Genomic DNA, 23587 nt, shown 5'->3' with positions numbered 1-23587 from the left:
TTATCTGCCACCTCGACTTACCAACACAGAAGTTTTCATTTTGTTTTATTGCAAAACAACAGGCATATCATTTTAAAACTGAGATGATTTACATGGTAATGACTACAGTTAATAAACATGAGCTTTAGACCACAAAGCATGAAGATACAGGGCTGGAATGACCATACGTGTTATTACCTCACTAAAAACAAACTTCATTTACAAGAAAGAAAAAAATACAAGAAAAAGAAAACAACTTGTTCTCCGTGGTGTTATGACACGGGGGCGAGGGAGCTCAAGGACACGACACCGGAGGCAGAATACAGTGTTAGCCCCGTAGGGTATTTATTTACAGTGCAGGTGGGTGGAAACACAGATGATGAGTCCGGAGGTTTCAGCCTGGCGGGCTGGGGGTTTCAACCTGGCGGGATGGCGGTAGTGGTTGGCATGGGCTGTGGAGGAACAGGAAAGCAGGGTAAGTCTCCACGGTAGGCCAGTACATAAGATATCAACGAATCACAAGAATAGGCACAAGAGCAAAGTTCATAACTAATCACAGAGGATACTTGCCAGGTCATTCTTAGGGAAGAACTGACGATGAATGAAGGGAGTCCAGGGTAGATGTAGCCAGAGGGTTAATTGGGAGTGGAGACAGGTGTGTTGGTTTGACTGTGGCTGGATAACCCTCCAATCACCGGGAACGAGCTTCACCTGCGGCGGAGAGCACGCTGTGCTCGAGTTGTGGGGGCGGGTGCTCGAGCTGTGGGGGCGGGGGAGGGCGTGTGTGACGGCCCAGCCGTAACACGTGGGGAATCTGCCATCTATGTGAAACACTTTTCAAACCAAGGAAATTTAAGATCTTCATCAAGACGTCTGCATCCATACATTTAAACAAAGGATTTTGTTTCGACAATGTAGCATTTACTTTATGTCCACTTCACATTACTGGCCCTGTGCAGAAGAAATACATAAAAGATACATTGCATGTTAACAGCAGAAACATTGGACTCAGCTCCCAAAATAAATAAGCCTGTTTAGGGAGGGAAGCGTTTGGTTAATTTGCTGAGCCGTCCGCTCCACCGGAACCCTCTAAAACCTGAGGGAGGAAGTGGTTACGGCAAAACAAATTAGGTACAATTCAATACATTTGTCTGACCACACAGGGTTTTGAAATGGGGGTTAAGAGAGCTTCAACAAAAGAGAAGAGACAATACAGAGAACAAACAGAAGAGGGGGGGGGGGGGGAATGGGAGAGGGAAGTCTCTTAGAGGGGGTGTACCTGAGGGGCTTGTGGTGCTGCGCCCATGGCCTGGGGACTGCCCTGGCCGTAGTAGGCGGCCTGCTGGCGGTAGTACTCTGCCCAGGCAGCGCTGTATACTGGCTGGCCGCCCGGCTGGGAGGCGGCTGCTGCTGCCTGTGCTGTGGCCTGGGGGGCTGCTTGCCCTGGGGGGGGGGGGGGGGGGACAAACTTTCAGAATCACAACACTACTGTTGCTTTATCAACATTTCATGCTCCACAGGAAAACGAAAAAGTCTGGCCCCCGACATAAAGATGTGAAGCGAAATCTGGATTATATCCATAGGGGTGTAGGAAGGGGAACGAACCCACCACTCTTTCTTCGTGTGGTGGGACAGAAACCTTCTGCCTTTCTGTGGGGCAGCTGTGTGGACAGACACTCTACGGCAGAGGGCTGCCGGTGGACACAACTGCCCATGACAACCGACCGGGTCTTAATAAATGTTTTCAAGTGGCAATAATCGTACACTGCGTGAAACAACCTGCTGGTGAATCCCAGGCTAAATATGGAGGTTAGAGGAGAAATGTGAATAGTTGTTCTTACTGTGGCCCGGGGGGTCCCTGGTTGTAGGGTTGTATGGTCCCATAGGAGCAGGTGGTCCTGGTGGGCCAGGGGGCCCGTGTGGTGACGGACCACCATGGGGACCACCAGGGAGACCGTGTGGGCCTCCCATTGGACTTACGGGACCCTGGAAAATATGGACAAGAGAGGAGGGGATCAAACAATGTCCAGGCTGTGATATGTCTAATCATTCTACACACATTTAAAAAATTCACATGAGCACAAAGCAATGAGGCTAGGTAAACAGCTTTACTAGGAAACCACCTAGCCCTGTTGTCCCATGTCTGTGTTGTTTAGCAAAATTCTACGGTCATTGTCATTGGCCTACGGTCAAGCAGATCTGGGGTAACAAGGCTAGCAACCACCCACTCATTAACACCAACACAGCCCCGTGCCTCACCCCAATCTTCTCCTCAACAAGCTGCCTGGCGTAGTCAATCTGTTGGTGGGACCCCCGGACGGTGAACATCTTGATGTTGGGGTCGGTGTTGGGTGGAGGGTTCCTCTGGAGCTCGATCCTGGCCCCCGACTGTTGGCTTATACCTTTAATGGTCTCACCACCTGTAGGGGTTGGAGGAGGACAATGAGTATTCACCATCATCCCAAAGGTATACACACACTTACTGTCAGCTCTACATCACTGAGGAAGATGTGAGGAGCGAAATATAAGATGGGCTGTATTTTTACCACTAAGATTGGAAAAGAACTGAGAAAGATGCGGTCAGAGGTCAGATGGGTCAGAGGTCATCTGAAGCCTTGCACCTTTTCCAATGATGAGGCCGGTCTTCATGGTTGGGACGGTGAAGGTGAACTCTTGCAGGCCTCCAGGAGGGCCTCCCATGTTCCAGTTGCCCTGCCCGCGGCCCTGCCCCTGCCGCCGCCGCCTCCGTGACCAGGTGGTCCCCCCGCCTGGACGCTCCTCAGCAGGTCTGAGATGATCTCTGCTGCATGCTGGGACTGGTCAGGAGGACCCATGATCTGGGCTATCCTCTCTGGTGTGCTGCCATCGTCTACAGAGACATGGGGGGGAGGGGTTAAACATGACCACGGTGAGAAATCTTAGTCCTAATAAGCTGCATGTGTCCATGTGCTTCTAACAAGCAGCTGAAGAAACCAATATAACTAGACTTGGTCATCAGAATATGTTAACAATCATTACTACCTGCGGTGTACGCAACGACGGATAACGAACACCTACCTGGTTTAAACTGGATCCTGACACCTGTGTCACTTTGAATTTTCTTGATCATTTCTCCATTTCTTCCTATCACAATTCCCACTGCAAACCTGGGGACAGGGACCTGAGGAAGGAGTTTAAAGAGCAAGGTCAGGATATAAACATCGATTAATCGAGCCCACGGTTTTGAACGTCAGAAAGATTCCTAGCCCAAACTATGATGTAACAAATGTTGACTTACGTCTAAGCTTTCTCCTCCATTGCCATTGCCGCCGCCTCCACCGCCACCACCGCCACCGCCGCCGCCACCACCACCACCACCACCACCACCACCACCACCACCTCCTCCGCCTCCCCCCATTCTGGATCCATACTCTCCCCTCTGCTCCCTAAAGCCCTGTTCTCCATGTCTTTGGCTTGCTGGGGGGGGCAGAGAACAGACCCGTCAACATCACAGCGCCACTCATTCAGGTAAAACACAAGCAAACAAAATGCTATGCAAATCAGTATACAGCTCTTTCTTTTTTGGGACACACACACACCTGAACTTTAAAAGGCTCTCCAGAAATCCGGAGAGGTTTGTCTGCGCCTGTGTTTTGTGGCCCCTCTTGGATCATGACCATCTTCACTCCGGCCCGTTCCTGAAGTTGTTTGATGGTCTCCCCTCCCTTCCCAATGACCAGCCCAGCTTTGGAGGCGGGGACCAGGATCTCTTGGACTGACATTCCTGGCCCGTCGTTGCAGTGGAACGCTGGGGTGGGTCGTCCCTTCTCCACGATCTCTGTTAACAGCCTCTTCGCAGCTCTGACAGGGAACATCAAGAACATTAACATAGTTCGCCTACTTGCATGACCAGTGGGTCTGTAGCCCACATACAGAGATTATTATAAGAATGGTTGTGTAAGCAATCATGCTATTACAATGTTACGGTTTTAGCAGTAAATACATATATTCTGAGAAATGAACAAACAGTTGCTTAATTGTTGTAACAGATGCTTCCGAACTGAGAAAGGAGGGAATATCTGTGCACTTACTGGATGGCGTCTGGGGATCCTGTTAAAGTCACTGACCGGTCAGGCATTCCTCCGCTGTCTGGATCACGGAAGGAGAGAGGACATTAATGTGATGCTTATGATAATTCCCCTTTTATCACAAACCCAGTCAAACATCAACATCAAAAAACCTTAAAATGGTAAATGGACTGCACTTATATAGCACCTTATTCCAAAGCTTTTTACAATGGCCTCTCATTCACACACACAAATGGCAGCAAGCTACCATGCAAGGCGCCTGCCTGCTCATTGGAAGCAATTTGGGGTTCAGTGTCTTGCCTAAGGACACCTCGACACGTGACCAGCCGGGGATCTAACCGCTGAACCTGCGATCATTAGACGCCTGCTCTACCTCCTGAGCCACAGCCGCCCACCTACATAACCTAGACGTACCAGGGGCGATTTGTATTTTGCAGCCCGACTCCTGTTGCATGCGAGATATCTGCTCTCCTCCTCTTCCGATAACTGAAACAAAAGAAATACAGTTGGAAATTAGTACCAAAAGTAGAGGGGAAGTGAAATTTGTCTGTAAATATAGTCAGACTATGCCTGTATCTGTACTTATGAATATTTCAAATCCACTCACTGAATCCAACCATTCCGTCAGGAACTTTGAACTCCTCCGATGCCGATCTTGAAACAGAACAAATTGAAAAACAGTCAGGTCAAAGCAAAATATGAATTGGTTACACCATTTTAATCCGGTGAGAAAGACAACATCCGTAAGCAACAAAGATATCTTACCGTGGACCACCACCACCACCACCACCCATTCCTCCCATGCTACCCATCGCTGCTGAAAACGCTGCAAGGACAACAATTAAAGATATTCAGACACAGAAGAATGGTGAACGGTAAACCAGGTATGTCAATTGAAGGGTTCTTTAATAACAGGCTTGAGATACTTACGGTCATTCGGGGCCACCTTCTTTGTTTCTGGTTGGTCTGTAAAGAGAAAACAAGACAACATACATAAGCAAGTGAAAGGTGTCCATGTTATTGGCCTGTCGGGGTCCTCAAAGCTGGGGCTGAGATGAGGATTGATATTACTGTTGTGGAAAAGGGGCTTTCTTAAAGAACCCCTAACAGTGCATCAGCTTATGGATAACAAGCAACACATACAGAATGTTCTATACACACTTGGCTTAACGCATAAAATGTAACAACCATTACCGTACTTAGTTTTTTATCCAAAATCTTCAGGCTAAATACACAGTTGGTTCCACTCTTTCAAACCAAATAATTATTAATCACCAGCCCTTTAGCACATCTGAATACACAACTAAGCCAAGTCAAGCACATTTTTGCAGAGTCTGCTGACAACATCACGCTAGTAAAATGATATATGGCAATTAAAATATAGTGATGATTTCTACCATACGAACCAAACTAACTATACAATACTACACATAATATTATAGATTCAGTTTCTGACACGGTGGCCTAGGTGCCTATGGTGAGCAAAGGAATCCTGCCTGAGTAAGGAGAGTGCATTCCCTCCCGGTGACTTGTCCAACAGTCATCTACATAGAACGAATAGAATGAAGACAGTCATACACAGAAACGGCACTAGGAAACCTGGTTGAAAAGCCTTAGGTACATTCACCACTCACTGAACAACTACGTAATACTGAAATAAGTTGGCAAAATGGACAGTATTGTAGCTAACATTAACATAAAATTCAAAGCAAGACTTAAACATGAGCACACTGTGTTCTATCCGGTGCTGAACACATTTCCATTGCACGGATAGAATTAATTAGGTAGATGAAGCATAAATCAAGATACTTTATATTAATATAGGTACATATTAATATAAAATCAGCAAATTAAACTAATCAATAACACAAAGTTTGCACTCAAGCAAACAACACACCGCCAACAAGTGTATACTGTACACAGCTATATCCATGCATATCCATAAAGTCACACGAAGTGACGGGTAGTAGACACGCAAATCCAAACCATTAATCAATGGCTGGGTAACGTGAACACTTACCAGCGTCTTCCAGAGGCCTCTTCTGACCCCCATATCCAAATTCATTGGCTGAGGGTGGTGGGGCAACGCCATCACCTCCAATCTTTGCGGCGATCTGAAATGCAATAAATCCCATTCGGTTGGTATTTTAGGACCGCAGAAACCTGACCCCCTTACCTCGCCTCGTGATGACTGTTGACGCCCGTGACACCTCCATCACAACTTCCTTGGGTAGGCAGTGTTTCCTCCAGGATTTTTCACATTAGTGGCGGAGCGGTTGTCTTTTGCGCGCGCAGCGTGCGCAATTTTTTTCCCGCGTGCACGCGCATAAGACGCGCACTGGCGCTCAAAACAAAGATGTAGTTTCACCAAAAACTAGAGGGTGGCAACAATTATAATTTCTTAAATAGCGGTTAAGTCATTAAAGCGGAGCAGGTGATTTTATATAGAAGGTGATCAAATACCAATATATCCTACAGCTGCAGCAGAACATGCGGAACGCGCATTACACACACACACACAGAAAGATCAATACGAAGTAGGCCGACATGAGAGTACACGCACAAAACCGGCTAACGTTACTCATTAACTGTTTACACAAGTAAAATCACAGTGTGACAGTCAGATGGAGCATTCGGTAAACAACAACAGCAGTCCAGTCCAGTCTACGAAATCCCTTTAGGTCGCTGACAGTAATGTCCATATTCACAAAATCAAGCAAGTTATCCTTATTGATTATTATTATTAAGATCGTTTGAGCTAGGTAGCATAAGCTATTCTGCCGGGCGAGAGAAAGTAGTGTGAAACTTAAGAGAACTTGAAAGTGATAAGAGCCAATCAGTAGCTCTTATCGGAATGAAAGAACTACTGATTGGCTGTAAGCATGCTTACCCTGGCCACATTAAACAGCGGGCTGAAGCATCGGAAAAAAAAAAAAAAAAAAACGCATTCGAATGTACGCGAGGGAAAGCAGAGAGAGAAGTGCTTATAATGCAACGCAATGCAAGCAAGCAGAATAGCGAGTGCTTACTCATGCAGGTGGCGTCAAAATGAATGACTCCTGCTGCCCTGGGACCTAAAATACGACTCTTTTAATGAAAACAAACAAACGGTTACATGCACTTTTATTTTAATATTTTCACTGTCCTTTTTTATTTTTTCGTTGGGTAAGCACTGCTTACTATGCTTATATGGACGACACGTCCTTGGAGCACTGGTATAAGAACATGAACCAGAGAACAGAAATGCAATAACCCACAGTCGTCGCTGATGATGTTGCATTTTCGATTAGGATACGTTTACGGGATTAAAGGCACCGGCGACGGGAGAAGAGAGAAATCCAAATGTCCCGCTAAATTCGGACCAATCACAAAACAGTTTTGAAAGCGCGTCGCCTCGCGCCGCGCGCCTGTTGAGAGCGATTCAGTCTCGATTGCAGTGCGAACACAAACGACGAGGTTAATTGCAACATTGTAACATATTGTAAATAACTACGCCCTAAATCGTAACGAAATGTTGGTCTGGAAGCGGCCTAAATCTAGCTTCAATCTGCTTTTTTTCTGTTCTCCGGTCATAATAACTCGCTGCCTTTCTGCGCAGCCTGAATCAAAGTGGACTGTCTGAATCAATTAGTGGCGGAGGAAATTCATTCGTGGCGGCCCGCCACGAATAAATGCATATAGAGGAAACACTGTATTGTACACATTTTAGCTAGTTTTAGGCTAGTCTGTTAATAACACAGACACTCCTACATTGACACTAAGGAGACAGGCTTGAGCTTCCATCCTCCAGTCTGGTGTGTGTGTGTGTGTGTGTGTGTGTGTGTGTGTGTGTGTGTGTGTGTGTGTGTGTGTGTGTGTGTGTGTGTGTGTGTGTGCTGGGCTCACCCCGGTGTGTGAGGAGAGGGTGCTGTAGCCTGAGGACAGCTGCATGTGAGCCAGTAACGAGGGGAGGTAGGTGAGGGGCTCGTCTGCGCTGCGGGAGATGAGGACCGTGTCACAGCCCCGGGCGACTGCTGGCCAGCAATAGCTTTCAGCCACCGACGGCCTAGTGTACTTCTGTCTCACTAGGATCTGGAGAGAACACATGTGACACATTCTAATGCTTTGGTCCTCATGTCAGGATCCGATGTAATGATCGGACTTTTCTTTTGAAAAATGTGAATCCATTTCCGCGTTGTTGAAAATCAATGACACACACATGTCGCTAGTCAACTAACACAGCTTGTTTTGTGAGCCTGCTAACAATGTAAAGTAGTGTTATAGTTAACTAGGAGGCAGTGGGTGGATTACTCACCGGCAATCCATTGCCTTGCAGTATTTTGGCTTGACTAGCGAGTTTGTGTTGTGATTCTCAACAACGTTGAAACGTAGTGTTTCAAAAGAAAAGTCTGAACATTTTGATTGGTTGCCGACATGCGGACCAAATTATCAGACTGTGTCACATATATTATACACATTCGTCACCACAACATCTGACTTAGACAACTGACAATCAATGGATGTGATTTTCACATCTTCCAGATCACATGTAGAAACCCTCATTCAATATTTTTATTAATATCAAATTGTTATGTAGTGTGTTGTGTGTGTGTGTTTTGTTTGTTTTCTGTGTTTCTCCCAGGTGATTGCCCTTCCTCCCTACCTATCGCCATGGTGACGGCCTGAGTGAGCCGAGTTTTGTGTGTGTGTGTGTGTGTGTGTGTGTGTGTGTGTGTTTAAAGTGTTAGCTACAGCTATTGTGTGTTGCTACAGGTTGTAGTGTGTACCGGTGTGGGTAACTTTGACTTTGAGAGTGTGTGTTAGTTTTGTGTTTGGCCATACTTTAAGTTACTTTCTACATTTAACCATGTCTTTTCTACAGTTAACTGCTAACTATATAATTTACTTGTTACATTGCTTATAAATATTCATTTGCTTTCTCCTTTTTTAATAGAATGTCGTTTTTAGTTAAGAGTTTCACGGAAACCTGTTTATTTGACAAATTATACAATAAATCTTGGTTTATTTATATGCTCCTGTCCGCCTCTTGGTCTCGTCTCCCGGTTCTATTCTATTGTTACTCCCCTCATCCCCTGGATACTATTTGGGGACATAACAAAATGTAATATACATTTAACTGACTTCATCTGTATTCCAGGTGCAATTGAGTAATATAATGTTATTTGAACAGTAGATTCAGTCAGGACTATCTGTGCCTGACAGAGAGCAGAACGTACCCTGCGGAAGGTGTCAGTGATGGGAGTGTTGGCCAGACTGGTGCACGGGTCCAGACTGAAGGCAGAGTGCACCACAACGGCGCTCCTGCTGGGATCACTATGGATGACCTGACACGGACAACACGGTCAGTCAATGACGCTTAGACGTAATGGTGCCAAGAAGATGTATTAGGTTATTGCTACCCACACAGCCAGTTGCATGCATTCACACATTCCTAAGATGCTGATCCAAAGTGCTTACGGTGACATCTGATGAATCGACGTCTGAGTTCAGAGGGTCCGGGTTCAGAGGGTCCGGGTTCAGCAACTGCAACAACCTGCAGAGACACAGCGGCAGCTCGGGTCACTGGTATGATTCTCAACGCACTGAAACTCCCACCATAGCCCAATGCCACGGTTATGAATTGTCAGCACATGTGTATTTCAATTTCTAGTAAGCGCAGCATTAAAAGACTCCAAAGAGAGCAGCACAGGGCAGGATGACCATACCGTGCACAGGCTAGCTCGTCCTCAATGGTTGGCTGCTCAGCAAAAGCCTCCTGTGTAACACTGGTTGCTGCTCTACGAAGACGGGTCGGACTGACCCAGTACATCCTGAGACTTTCCCCCGCCTTATCTCTCTACCCCCCCCAGCTATGGTTTTACAGTTTGTTGTGTTCTGTCTGCACTGCTGTCTGTCCTGTGTTGTTTGTTTGCATTGCATTTAGAAATGCTCTTACTGTAACGCCAAATCAAATTCCTATATGTGTATGCTTAATGTGTATGCATAAATGGCAATAAACGTTATCTCATCTCATCTCATCTGTAAGAGCTCCAGGTGGGTCACTGGGAGTACTGTCATTAGAGAGGTACAACACAGTATAGGAGCCTTTACACAGGTACAACACAGTATAGGAGCCTTTCAAACCAATGACCAACTGAACGACATTGTTAACCACACAGAGAATGTACAAATCACTTTCCTTGGCGTTTAATATGATAAAGTACGATCAAATGTTTAAAATTGTATTTTTTCAAACAGTAACATGGACTTCACGCTGAAGACAGACATGAAGTAGAACATCAGATAGAGAAGGACTGGCACACCTTGGTTCAGTGCCCTGCTGTTCAATAGGATCATCAGTTTCACATCCACCGTTACTGCAAGAACATAGAGATCTGGACTATTACAACAGGTCATCCTCACGTCAATAGAATACAGTGTCATTTTTTAATTATTATTAAGTATTGGAAAGAGGAAGTATTTTGTCTTCTTTTAGCTCTATACTTCTAGCTATATACTCCAACAATTTGGAATTTAAAATCTAACAATTACTTGGGGGGGGGTAGTAGTAGCAGTTGTGTAACGTGCATTCATACCCTCCTGCTGTTTCATCTACGGTCTGCTGGGTTGCACCAACCAGCTCCTCTTCATCTTTAGCCCCAGAGATCCCATGAACATCATCTTCTTCATTCTCTTCCTCAAGATCAGTCTAAACATCAAAACATCCACAGTACTTAAAGGGACGGTTCGGCCTATTTTCATGCTCAGGTGAAATATCATCTTGTTGTCCTCAAAAGCCAGTAGTGAAAGATTCTACTTTGCTACCGCAGCACAGGCTAACAGTTACACTAGGGCCACACTGGCTACCTCTACCTCAGCAGGGCTACCTCTACCTCAGCAGGGCTACCTCTACCTCAGCAGGGCTATCTCTACCTCTACCTCAGCAGCGCTACCTCTACCTCAGCAGCACTACCTCTACCTCAGCAGGGCTACCTCTACCTCTACCCCAGCAGCGCTACCTCTACCTCAGCAGGGCTACCTCTACCTCAGCAGGGCTACCTCTACCTCAGCAGGGCTACCTCTACCTCAGCAGGGTTACCTCTACCTCTACCTCAGCAGGGCTACCTCTACCTCAGCAGCGCTACCTCTACCTCAGCAGCGCTACCTCTACCTCAGCAGCGCTACCTCTACCTCAGCAGCGCTACCTCTACCTCAGCAGGGCTACCTCTACCTCAGCAGCGCTACCTCTACCTCAGCAGCGCTACCTCTACCTCAGCAGGACTACCTCTACCTCAGCAGGACTACCTCTACCTCAGCAGGGCTACCTCTACCTCTACCTCAGCAGGGCTACCTGTACCTCAGCAGGGCTACCTCTACCTCAGCAGGGCTACCTCTACCTCAGCAGGGCTACCTCTACGTCCTCTACCTCAGCAGGGCTACCTCTACCTCAGCAGGGCTACCTCTACCTCAGCAGGGCTACCTCTACCTCAGCAGGGCTACCTCTACGTCCTCTACCTCAGCAGGACTACCTCTACCTCAGCAGGGCTACCTCTACCTCAGCAGGACTACCTCTACCTCTACCTCAGCAGCGCTACCTCTACCTCAGCAGGGCTACCTCTACCTCTACCTCAGCAGGGCTACCTCTACCTCTACCTCAGCAGGGCTACCTCTACCTCAGCAGGACTACCTCTAGCTCAGCAGCGCTACCTCTACCTCAGCAGGGCTACCTCTACCTCAGCAGCTACCTCTACCTCAGCAGGGCTACCTCTACCTCTACCTCAGCAGCGCTACCTCTACCTCAGCAGGGCTACCTCTACCTCTACCTCAGCAGGGCTACCTCTACCTCAGCAGCGCTACCTCTACCTCTACCTCAGCAGGGCTACCTCTACCTCAGCAGCGCTACCTCTACCTCTACCTCAGCAGGGCTACCTCTACCTCTACCTCAGCAGGGCTACCTCTACCTCTACCTCAGCAGCGCTACCTCTACCTCAGCAGCGCTACCTCTACCTCTACCTCAGCAGGGCTACCTCTACCTCAGCAGCGCTACCTCTACCTCTACCTCAGCAGGGCTACCTCTACCTCTACCTCAGCAGGGCTACCTCTACCTCTACCTCAGCAGCGCTACCTCTACCTCTACCTCAGCAGGGCTACCTCTACCTCAGCAGGGCTACCTCTACGTCCTCTACCTCAGCAGGGCTACCTCTACCTCAGCAGGGCTACCTCTACCTCTACCTCAGCAGGGCTACCTCTACCTCTACCTCAGCAGGGCTACCTCTACCTCAGCAGCGCGTGTGTCGCGGAGCTGCTGCGGCTCTCACTCGTGCGGTATCTTTCTACATTGAGTTTGCCTTTCTGAAAAGTGAAGACAGTCATCTATGAGCAATATCTGCCGATACTAGGGATGCACCGAAGGTTCGGCCACCGAATGTATTCGGCCGAATAATAGCAATAACAATGCTTCATTATCAGACCATGACAGAATAACGGTGCTCTAACCTGTATGCAACCTGTGCTCCTACCCTGCCAGTCTGCACTGATATAGGACAACAGTGCAACAACTTCGCGGCTGAACTTCTTGTTGTGACATTTTTGTTTATCCCGCCCCTTTGTCACTTTGGTTTCTTGGAAACAAAACATGCCCCCCACCCCCAAACCCTACTGTTAGCAGATAGAAAAACAAGCTCACTTTGCTGACAAATGAAGCGTATTTAGTGATCGTAAAACAGTTGCTTGTTATATCGCGTGGGTACTTCAAGTTGCGTATTATGAAAAACTAAAATCACATTTTGTTCAAAAGAAAGCTATGTTTAGGATTCACAAGGTTTCACAGTTGACAACTGGTTGCACCTTTCATCAGCTGCCATCACATATGGACCTAACTGTATACTTCCTGGATTTGGATGATGAATCACCAATATGTAGGAATGAGACATTAGGGGATGTGAAATATACTGCAAGTTTAGAAAACTAAAAACAGCCACACTCACATTAGGAACCGGCCTTTGAGCACTCGAAGCAGGATTCAGAAACGTCAGGAATCTGTTAAGAAAAAGTAGGAATTAACTTGACTCTCTTTGGAGCTATTACAAAACTAAAAGTCAATATCTTACCTGACCCGATTCAGATTTTTTAACAAGTCTGCCACCAGAGAAGTTTATGTGTCCTGTGTGTCCTCTCTCAACCCATTGTGCCAAAACCCACACATGTTTAAACAATTCAGATCTAATTACATCATGCTGCATATAATGCAGCCATATTTCTGAGTTTATTCTCAAAACGATGTAAAAACATTTGTACCCCTCGTCACTGTCAAGCTCTGGATGGTGCGCCTCCTTTTGGTTAATTCCGCCTCCCTCAGAGAGCTTTCTGACCTTTCCTTGGCCCTTAAATAAAACCACAAAGAACATTTAAATTAATTGGGGAAATTCAATTGCAAATCACAGTAATCTCTCCTAGACGTTGATATGGGCAGTGACACTGACCTGTGATGCTCCATTGGAAGTCTGCAATGCCACTTGCCCTGATGTTATTACCGGTCTCTGATTGGTCACTGAAGAAATCAATATAGAGGGCTTTTTTAATAAGTGGTACCATCAAAATCTACCCCTTTCAAAATACATGCATTAGCATTGTGGAAAAGGGGAAAATAATAATAATAATAATAATAATAATAATAATAATAATAATGGTGCATTCACCTTTAGTGACAGCAGGGTGCCTGGGTGAGACCAGGGGTGACAGTGATCGTATGGTGCAGCCATTTGTGGCCAGGAAACTCTCCATGTCAGAGTAGATGTCACAAGTCAGGATGGCAGGGGATCGATCCACAACACCATTCTGTGCAGGGGAATGACTCTTCCCGCTTGGGAAACATGCAAACCTCTTGATGACTAGATCGTCATTTACACAGATCTGGGAGAGAGAGTGGGAGAATTAGCTTCTATGACTAACGTTAAACAAATGTACATGAGAAATTCTGCACACTTCACTACTTTTTCTTTCTTTTTGCAAATCCACATTTCCGCACCATCGCACCTTCACGTTTCTTATGGTCAGGTAGAGCTCAATGAAAGTGGAATCAGCTTGTGTTTCACGCAACACTGCCTCCATCTGGTTGGATGCTTCAGGTAAACAATTGAACAGACAATATAGTTATTTTTATGAGTGGGGCAGTCCCACTCATATTTTTTATTCAGCAGGGCATGGGCCAGATTCGAACCCATGCCGACATGGGGATATGTGTGCACTGTACACCATGGAGCTAGACCACTGGACCACCCCAGGCCACACAGAAAATATAGTTAGTGCTGATTTGGGGCTGATATGAGAATCTCAACACTGAAGTTGTATAAGACTATCTATCAACAAAGATGTTAAAATCACGCTTCTCATCTTACAATGACACAGAATTATCTTTACAATGCTACAGAATTATCTTGCAATGATACAACATTAGTTTACCTTGTAAGAGGTTGTGCAGATAGCGCGTAGCAGAGCTGTCCCATTGATTTGACGGTCTAGAATGAAAACGTAAGCTCTCAAGGATCAGTAATAACCACACAATTCAAATCTAATAGCACTATTGCAATTACAGTGATTTAAGACCATTATCAACCCTTACACTAGTTCAGTAGTTAGTTAACCCTTACACTAGTTCAGTAGTTAGTCAAGCCTTACACTAGTTCAGTAGTTAGTCACCCTTACACTAGTTCAGTAGTTAATCAACCCATACACTAGTTCAGTAGTTAGTTAACCCTTACACTAGTTCAGTAGTTAGTCAAGCCTTACACTAGTTCAGTAGTTAGTCAAGCCTTACACTAGTTCAGTAGTTAGTCAACCCTTACACTAGTTCAGCTTTCTCTTCGTAGATGGACACCTGGAGCCTCACAGGTTGGATACCAGCCAGCTGGAACTTCCTGACCCAGAAGGGCAGCTGCAGAAACTTCTCCAACGGGGCTCGGACCCTGGAGAAAGAAATATAAGGGTTCTTTGGAGACAATTACAATGTCATAATCATTATATATTTAGGGATGTACTGATTAATTGGGCAGCAATCGGTATTGGCCGATAATGGTTAGGAAATTGATCAGCCGAATGCTTTGACATGGCTGATTATTCAAACCGATATTGCGATATCTAACCTGGCATGATCATTTGATTAGGAATATTTTCTTAATGTCTGTGCGTGATCAATTCACCGAAGGAATATACTGTCTAGGACAATAGATCCTAATAAACACTGGTGGCTGATTGTTGTAACTAAAAACCAGCGTGAATTCTCTCTGAAAAGTTTTGGAAATCACAAGTCCGTAAACCCAGACATTCTGCTCCTCTGAATGAGCCTTGTACGTGGTCAAAAGGGTGAGTTTCTGAAATTCAATGGATGCAAAATGCTCATAGGTCCAGAGATGCCAGACACACACACACACACACACACACACACACACACACACACACACACAAACTCAGGGATTACTGAAAGGCAGTAATCTGCTCCTGCCCATTAACAAACCTATTTGTAACAAATCATTTGATCCGTTTTAATCTCATCTTTGTTTTTTTGAGTGAGTGAGTGATTATAACAGCCAGCTGGGATGGATTGGGCAACGCATGCTGTAAACTGAGATTATGTTAAGATTAGACAGTGAAGGCCTATCTGAAGCCTCTCTCTCCAGAGGTCTATCCAACTCTGTTGGCCTGTCAGACCTAATGCGCCTACTCTTGCAACGGTTGTTCAGCCAAGTTACCCATAATGACCTAAGATCAGTTTTGCCCTTTCCTACATAATGATTACCCTATGGTAAACTGACTCTAGATCAGAGCCCCGTTTCACCACCTGAACCCGAAGCGTTGCAGAGTGCAGTGTCACTGGTCTTAGGTCAATGTCAGGCGCCGGCTAAAAGCTAACAATGTAAATGTAACAAATAATCGGTATGGGTATTGGCCGATTGTGTTATGAATAATCGGTAAAGGCCCTGAATTTTCATACTAGTGCATCCCTACTTACATTACACAGGGTTCCCTCACCTTCTGAAACATCAAATTCAAGCACCTTTCAAGGACTTTCAAGACTCAATTCCTTCAAATTCAAGGGCCCACCACAGCATAGTTTGAGACAGATCTAGATGAGAATTTATATAATAGGAATGACCATGAACGGTTTTCAAATCTAACTAATTAACCACAGCAACTAGTATGGTTGTTTTATTCCCTTCTACATGTTACCTATATTTTTGGGGGGGAGAGAGAGAGAGAGAGAGAGAGGGGAATTCAAGCACTTTCAATGACCCATCTCAATTTTCAAAAACTTTTAAGGCCTTGATTTTTTTTCTCTCAAATTCACAAACTTTCAAGGATTTCAAGGACCCGTGGGAACCCTGATTACAGTAACGCATTGTTCTTCTAGTTCTGTATTGTTTCAGTAGCAGAGTCGAGACATACTCATCTGAGCAGACGACGGTGTGTTCTCCGTGGTCGACCAGGAAGCACATGGCCTGACCGCCAACGGTACCCAGGAAGAGGGACTCCACGATGGCTCTGCACCAGTTCTTCAGGCCAGAGACGTACACCACACACACCTGGGGGAGCAACACAGTAGACCCACCTTCTCCATCTCATGTAGGAAGAGCTGTGGTCATTCTTAAGGATGGGAATCGAGAACCTGAATCTGTTCTTTCTTTTATCGATGCCGGCATTTTTTTCTGACGGTTGCGCGTTGCAAAAACCCATGCGGCAAACTCTGTGGTGTAGTATCCGACGTAGATATAGAAACGTAGATACCTCATCGGACACTGCTGTATGTAGCCGCTATGCGTCTGACTGTCTATCGTCGTGCACGAGGCATCTACTGTGTGTAATATCTATGGTATCCGAAGTGTAAAGTTTTATTTAGTCGCAAAAAAGACAGTATTCAAGCTCTCAGGCTATGCCACAAAACTTTATTCGCCATGTGCAGTGCACACGGTATTCTCCAAGCTGAACAAGCTACAGTACATACAACAACAAGCCGACAACACAACAATACTCAAGACACACAATATATACAGGTGAATAAATAACAACGTAGTGCAAAAACATGTAATGTGCAAGGTGCAATGATCAGGAGTTATTGAGGAGGGCTATGGCTTTGGGGAAGAAACTGTTCAAGTGGTGTGATGTTTTTGACCTGATGGCCCTCAGTGTTTCCTCCAGGAATTTTTACAATGGTGGCGGGTAGTGCTGACCGCGCGCGTGATTTTTTCGCGTGCACGCGCATGAAACGCGCACGCGCGCTCAAAACAACGACGTAATTTCAGCCAATTGGCCCAAAAAAATAAAATGTTTTCCTGTACTTCTCCCGTGTGTCTCTTATTGTCTGTGTCTGCATGTTTTTCCAGCATGTAATTCCGTTGTCAATAAAAACAAAAACACTGATCTGACGGTTTTTTTCACAACGTTATTACTTGTCACTTTAAGCCCAGGAGGGAGTTAGCGATTAGCGATGTTTAGCTTAGCTTAGTTTAACAGAAGTATCTTCACTTTTAACATGACTTCCCGTGGTCGTAGAGGGCTGGTCGACGGCTTAAAATGACCGTGTAGACCTGTAGACCTTATCCAGCTATAGTCTTGTGTTTCTACCCCGGGCATAGCCGGTGTTATTCACGGACAAACACTCCTGTTAGAGTGGTTCTAGTACACTGGACATAGGTAACACATAGAGAGGCTTCTCCTCTCTCTCTCCATCCTACACTACACTACACTACGCATCCTATACTACACTACACTACGCTAGCTCGCGGTGTTCGGGTGACAGCCAGGGCGCGTTCGTAAATACGCTCTGGAAATCTGATCAGCACTCACGGAATGCCTCTTGTCCAATCAAATGACTTGGTCCCTTTATGACGTTGAACCCAGTGTGCGCTCCGGGGCTCTCAGAGCGAATTTACGAACGCAGCCTCAAGTTCAATACTCGCGACACACACGGACTGGTCCAGTTTCAGCGCTTGTGGGTGTGTCTAGCGCTGTGAAGGTCTGAAAAGCGGCCTAAATTTTTTTTTTTTGGGGGTTGAGAAATCTGAATGGTGGCGGAGGAAATTCCATCGTGGCGGTCCGCCACGATGAAATGCATGTAGAGGAAACACTGGCCCTGTACCGCTGTCCAGAAGGGAGTAATTCAAACAGGCTGTGAGCTGGATGTGAGGGGTCAGCCACAATCTTGCGTGCTCTCTTCAATGATCTGGAGCTATGGAGGTCTGTGATGGGAGGCAGAGGGCAGCCGATGGGCCGCTCAGCTGTCCTTACGACTCTTTGTAGCTTGGCCTTGGCTCGGGCAGACGCAGTGTCGTACCAGACAGTGATGGAAGATGTTAGGACGCCTTCTATGACGGCCCTGTAGAACTGGACCAGGATGTGACGACTTCAGCTGACGGAGGGAGAACAAACGCTGCTGGCCTTTTATCACTAAATGGGTGATGTTGTTATCCCATTTTAGTTTGTTGGAGATGGTAGTGCCCAGAAACTTGAATTCATCCACTATCGTGACAGGGGAGTTATTGATGACCAGTGGAGAGTGCGTTGGAGCCTTTTTACGGAAGTCCATAATCTCCTCCACTGTCTTGGTGTTGTTGAGTTCCGGGTTATTGGCTGCAGACGAGGACACCAGGCGGCCGACCTCCCTCCCTCCGGTAGGCAGTCTCATCATTATTAGTGATGAGCCCAACCATGGTGGTGTCATCTGCATAGTTGATGGTCTTGACAGATGTGTCACCAGAGGTACTGTCGTTGGTGTACAGGGAGTAGAGCAAGTGGGAGAGCAAACAGCCCTGAGGAGCACCGGTGTTAACTGTGCGGGGCTGAGACAGATGAGGGCCCATCCTGACATACTGCCTCCTGTTGGTGAGGAGGTCAGTAATCCACTGACTGATGGAGGGGTGGATATTCAGCTGGGCCAGTTTATTGTGGAGGAGGTCAGGAATGAGGGTATTGAAGGCTGAACTATAATCCACAAACAGGTTTCTGGCATAGGTGTTCCGATTGTCCAGGTGTGGCAGAATATAGTGGAGCGCCAAGTTGACTGCGTCGTCTGCTGAGTGGTTGGGTCTGTATGCAAATTGCAGGGGGATGCCTGCCCTGCAACACCTGGTATCCGTTCCCAAACGTTGTTTGAGAAAGCTGATTATAAAGTAGCATGTTATCTATTTAAAATGTGACAAACAAAGTCAAAGGAAATGCAACATTGTGGAATCTAAATGGTAGACGAACTGCACGTCGCTGCCACTGAATAATAATGCGCCCATTGATACTTTGCGCTCCGTGCCAGATAGTGCTACTAATGTGTTAATGTTTCTTTGTCTGGGACAAAATATCGATACAGCGATTATTGTGTCACGGCCTCTTGTGATACAATTATCAGTTCACGTCGCCAAATATCGATATTTGAAAAAAGAAATTGAGGGGAGAAACAAGCTGCGCACGAGCGTTGTATAACGGAGATGAACCAACTACGTTGAAGATGATGAATGGCTGAAAGCGGGGAAAAACTAATACGAAAAGCACCTCTGACATACAAATCTAAAGTCTGGAACCATTATATTTTAAAGCAAGGCTTCCTTTTAACTCCCCGAGGGCTACGACTATTCTATTGCTGGGTTTATTTGCAAGGACCTTCGCCCGTGCAGTGTAGTTGAAAATAAAGGTTTCCGCAGAATGATGCAAAGTAAAATGCATAGTTTAATATTATCAGTATGTATTTGTGTGATGTGACTTAGTTTGCTTTTGAATTATATCTTTTATGCAGCAGTGGTGTGCAGCTTGCTACCTTTTGCCTATTTTTGCTGTGTTTATTTGAGGTACAGAGATGCATCTCTTTATTGTGTGTTTTGTTGTGATTACGTTAGTGTGTTTTCTTGTTATGATTTGATTATCGTTGACAGCTGTGCTCCTTCAACCCCACGGAGTCAGAGGCTTGTCGAGCACAGACCAGAAAGGTGTTGGTGTTGAAAACTCAGCCATCCTCTTCGCCAATGTTATATTTCAGAGGCATGAAAGAATTGAGGTCCACACCGTTCCGTGGTGTGTTTGTAGTTTTAGTGACGTCGCAAACACCAAAACACAGTGTCCAACATAACAGTCGCATGTAGGGTTGGGTACCGTTTGGGTTTTATCCGGTACCGGTACCTAACCGATACTTTAAAAACGGTACCGGTACCAAAACGGTACTTAATTCGGTACTTTAGATTTTTTTAAATGACATATATATATATATAATAATAACACGGTCGACAACATTAAACAGCTTTTCACTTTTTTATTGCTGAGGCACAATATATATTAGTTAAATATACACTCAAATGAAAATAAATGAAAATAAAACTCCTGAGCCTTGGGGACTCCATTAAGCTGGGGGTGCCTATCGTTGGTACTGATGTCGAATACGAGTACACACTTGTTCGGCAGCCCCTCAAGGACATCAGAATATTCTTAGAAAAGGGATCTAGTGAAGAGGCCTGCATAGCCCCCAGAACCAAGAAGACCAAGAGGAAATATAACTCTGATAAACTGGAGCCCTCCACCTCGTCAAAATCCAAACTCTGTTGCCGCTCAGCTACTACTACTCCCCTCCCCCTCTCTGGTCCATGATGACATGACGATTCATTTTTCAGACACAGTAGTAGGATAAGGACAGTACCCGAATATCAAGAGATCCCCGATCATGTTGTCCACTTCGCAGAGACGCAGCCACACATCCGCACAACGTCATCAACAGACGCGTCGAATCCTGGAGTGCACTGTCCAATCAAAGGCTTGCGTTCGTAAACTCGCTCTGAGAGCGTCGCAGCGCACACTGGGCCCGACGTCATAAGGGGAGCAAGTCATTTGATTGGACAGAAGGCATTCCACGAGTGGTGATCAGAATTCCAGAACGAGTTTACGGAACGCATCCATAAGTCGAGCGTCGCGTTACGCCAACCCGCTAGCGGAAGTTGCTATTAGCAACCTTCCCGTTATCCTTCCGTACTCGCTGCTTTCACTGAGTGGAAATTTAACAGGCGATGTGACGTCACGACGTAGAAAAATAGAGAAAGAGATAGAAAAGTACCGAAATGAGGTACCGAAATCTCCTTTGCGATTCGGTACGGGTACATACCGAATGTAAAGTAACCGGTACCTACCGGTACCGATTTTCGGTACCCAACCCTAGTCGCATGCTCAATAACCTAAATAAGCCACTCTCCATGGAAAACGAGCTTTGATTGAATTAATATTCGTTACGACGAGTGTTTGTTTGCTGCTCTAGTTCGACAGCGCTAGAATCTTAAAAATTGCTATCTATACCGAGCTCTATTGAGAAAGCATTTTTTGTAAATTAATAGCTTTCCTATCCTATATAACATCGGGACCTCGTTCCTCCGTATCCGACGCCGGGAGGCTGAGTCGGGATTACCAGCGTTATTAGCTAGCTACCGCGGATAACCAGCTAGCCACTTTTACACTTTTTAAACGGGCGTTTTTTATCGGGATACCTCCCCGAACTACTAACAACCTTATATATTCTTATATCACATATCTCTGTAATACTCCTAGCTCACCATAATCATATTGTTTTTCCATAATCAAATTGTTTTTCTCTCTCTCTGCAAATAACACCACTTTTCTCTTTCATGGCCTGCCAGCGCTGCCTGGAGCTTAGCCTCCAGGTTGAGGAGATGAAGGGACGAATCTCGACTCTACACCAGATCAGACAAGGGGAGTCGTTTCTTGGTTAACTTTTTGACACATTACGTGAAACAATAATTACAGACATAGAAAGCACACAGACCACAACATCAACATCAACATCAAAGCCTCCACCTCCACCTGTAAGCCCAATCCTAGGTGAAACTCACTCTGTCCCTACATCACCAGGGACTTGGACCACCGTCAGGAAGAGGAGTCGTACCATCAACTCCCCTGGCACCGACCCCCCTGAGGCCCTCCTGCTGCGGAACAGCTTCGAGGCGCTGCAGAGCCACCAGTCCACACCGAAGGCGAAGAGAGCCAGGGCCTGCACCACCACCCCCCCCCTCCCTCTCTCTCTCTCCCTCTCCCACCCTGTGTCCCCTACAGGTCCATCACACCGCCAGCCGAGGAAACTACACTTCATGTCTCCTCCCCGCCCCCGCCCCCGCTCTTCTCCCCCCCCCCTCCCCCCCTCTGTGCTTGTAATAGGCTCGTCCATGGTCCGCCATGTTGCAGTCCCGGAGGCCAGAACCCACTGCTTCCCAGGTGCCAAGGTGAGGGACGTCGCCTCGGTCGTCCCGATGCTGGTGGAGGAGGTCCCCCAGGTCACCTCCGTCATCGTCCACGTGGGTGCCAACGACATCGGACGGCGAAGGTCGGAGGAGCTGAAGGACGACTTCCGAGCCCTCATCACCACCGTCAAAGGCACAGGTCATCATCTCGGGCCCTTTCCCGAGTCCCAGGTATGGCGACATCACATACAGTAGAATTCGAAGTCTTCACCTTTGGCTACAGGGATACTGCTGTCATATGCAAATTCCATTTATAGACAATTTCACCACGTTCTTTAACCGTAGTGAGCTGTTTGCGAGAGATAGGTTTCACCCAAACAGGTATGGCGCCCGCCTGCTGTCCATGTCCATGGACCTCGCTGTCCAGCCCTGGACCTGGCCGGTGTCCTGTCGAAGCTGATGTGGGATGAGTCCGATCCATTTCTCTAACACCAAACATGCCATCCAGACTATTGTCTCCCACCGGACTCCCACCACCACAAATAAGGTAACACATGGCGCAAATATGAGAAATTTAGTACCCATTCCATTAAGTATTCCCTCAAATCAGTCCCAGTGTCAAAATGACATCTCCATGGCAATTTTTAATATCAGGTCGCTATCGAACAAAAAAACATTTATCATAAATGAGCTCATTTGTGATAGAAAACTCGACTGTATGCTACTCACAGAAACCTGGCTAGATACAAATGGAGCAGCAGTCCTTATTGAGGCATCTCCCCCCAACTACAGTTTTTTCCAATCAATCAGAAATGGAAAAAAGGGGGGAGGAACAGCTACCATAGCTTCAAATAATCTAAACTGCAAGAGCATATCCTTTGATATATTCTCCTCCTTTGAATATCATGCCACAGTTATGGCATGCCAACCACCTATTCTAACGGTAACTGTATACAGGCCGCCGAAACCAGCCCCTACATTCCTACCTGACTTCTCTGAGTTCCTATCCATTATCCATCCCAATTATGATAGGATTATTATCACTGGAGATTTTAATTTTCATGTTGATAATGAGGCTGACTTGAGGGCTAGGGATTTTATTGACCTCTTGAAATCTATGGATTTTATCCAACATGTCAATGAACCCACTCACAATCATGGCCATACCCTTGATCTTGTGATTACAAAGGGTCTTGAGGTCTCAATATCAGGTATCAGCGACCTGGCCCTCTCTGACCATTTCTGTATTTTCTTTACCATTGTAACACGTAAAGCTGAAAGCAATGCTGAACGTGTTGTTAAAAAACGTTATCTTACCCTTGCAGTGGCTGAGAATTTCAAAGCTTTAATGAA

The 23587-nt window shown here is 46.2% G+C and overlaps 1 pseudogene across 1 annotated transcript; it reads right to left on the bottom strand.

The window, feature by feature from the left end:
* Positions 1 to 793: 793 nt before the first annotated feature.
* On the bottom strand, positions 794 to 21601 carry LOC308153947 (far upstream element-binding protein 1-like; annotated as a pseudogene). The gene is made up of 21 exons: positions 21593 to 21601; positions 16467 to 16603; positions 14870 to 14989; positions 9504 to 9579; positions 9263 to 9370; positions 7932 to 8117; positions 6067 to 6160; positions 5543 to 5590; positions 4977 to 5012; positions 4812 to 4872; positions 4654 to 4700; positions 4461 to 4532; positions 4050 to 4107; positions 3558 to 3819; positions 3257 to 3435; positions 3037 to 3139; positions 2601 to 2848; positions 2239 to 2399; positions 1821 to 1965; positions 1259 to 1422; positions 794 to 930 (listed from the first exon to the last, which is right to left on the bottom strand). The product of its transcript is annotated as a far upstream element-binding protein 1-like (transcript).
* Positions 21602 to 23587: the final 1986 nt, after the last annotated feature.

The sequence above is a fragment of the Nansenia antarctica genome (assembly GCF_963989245.1).
Source record: "Nansenia antarctica genome assembly, chromosome: 1".
NCBI classification, from domain to species: Eukaryota; Metazoa; Chordata; class Actinopteri; order Argentiniformes; family Microstomatidae; genus Nansenia; species Nansenia antarctica.
Note: the sequence above shows the minus strand (reverse complement) of the source record. Positions and strands in the feature narration are given on the sequence as shown.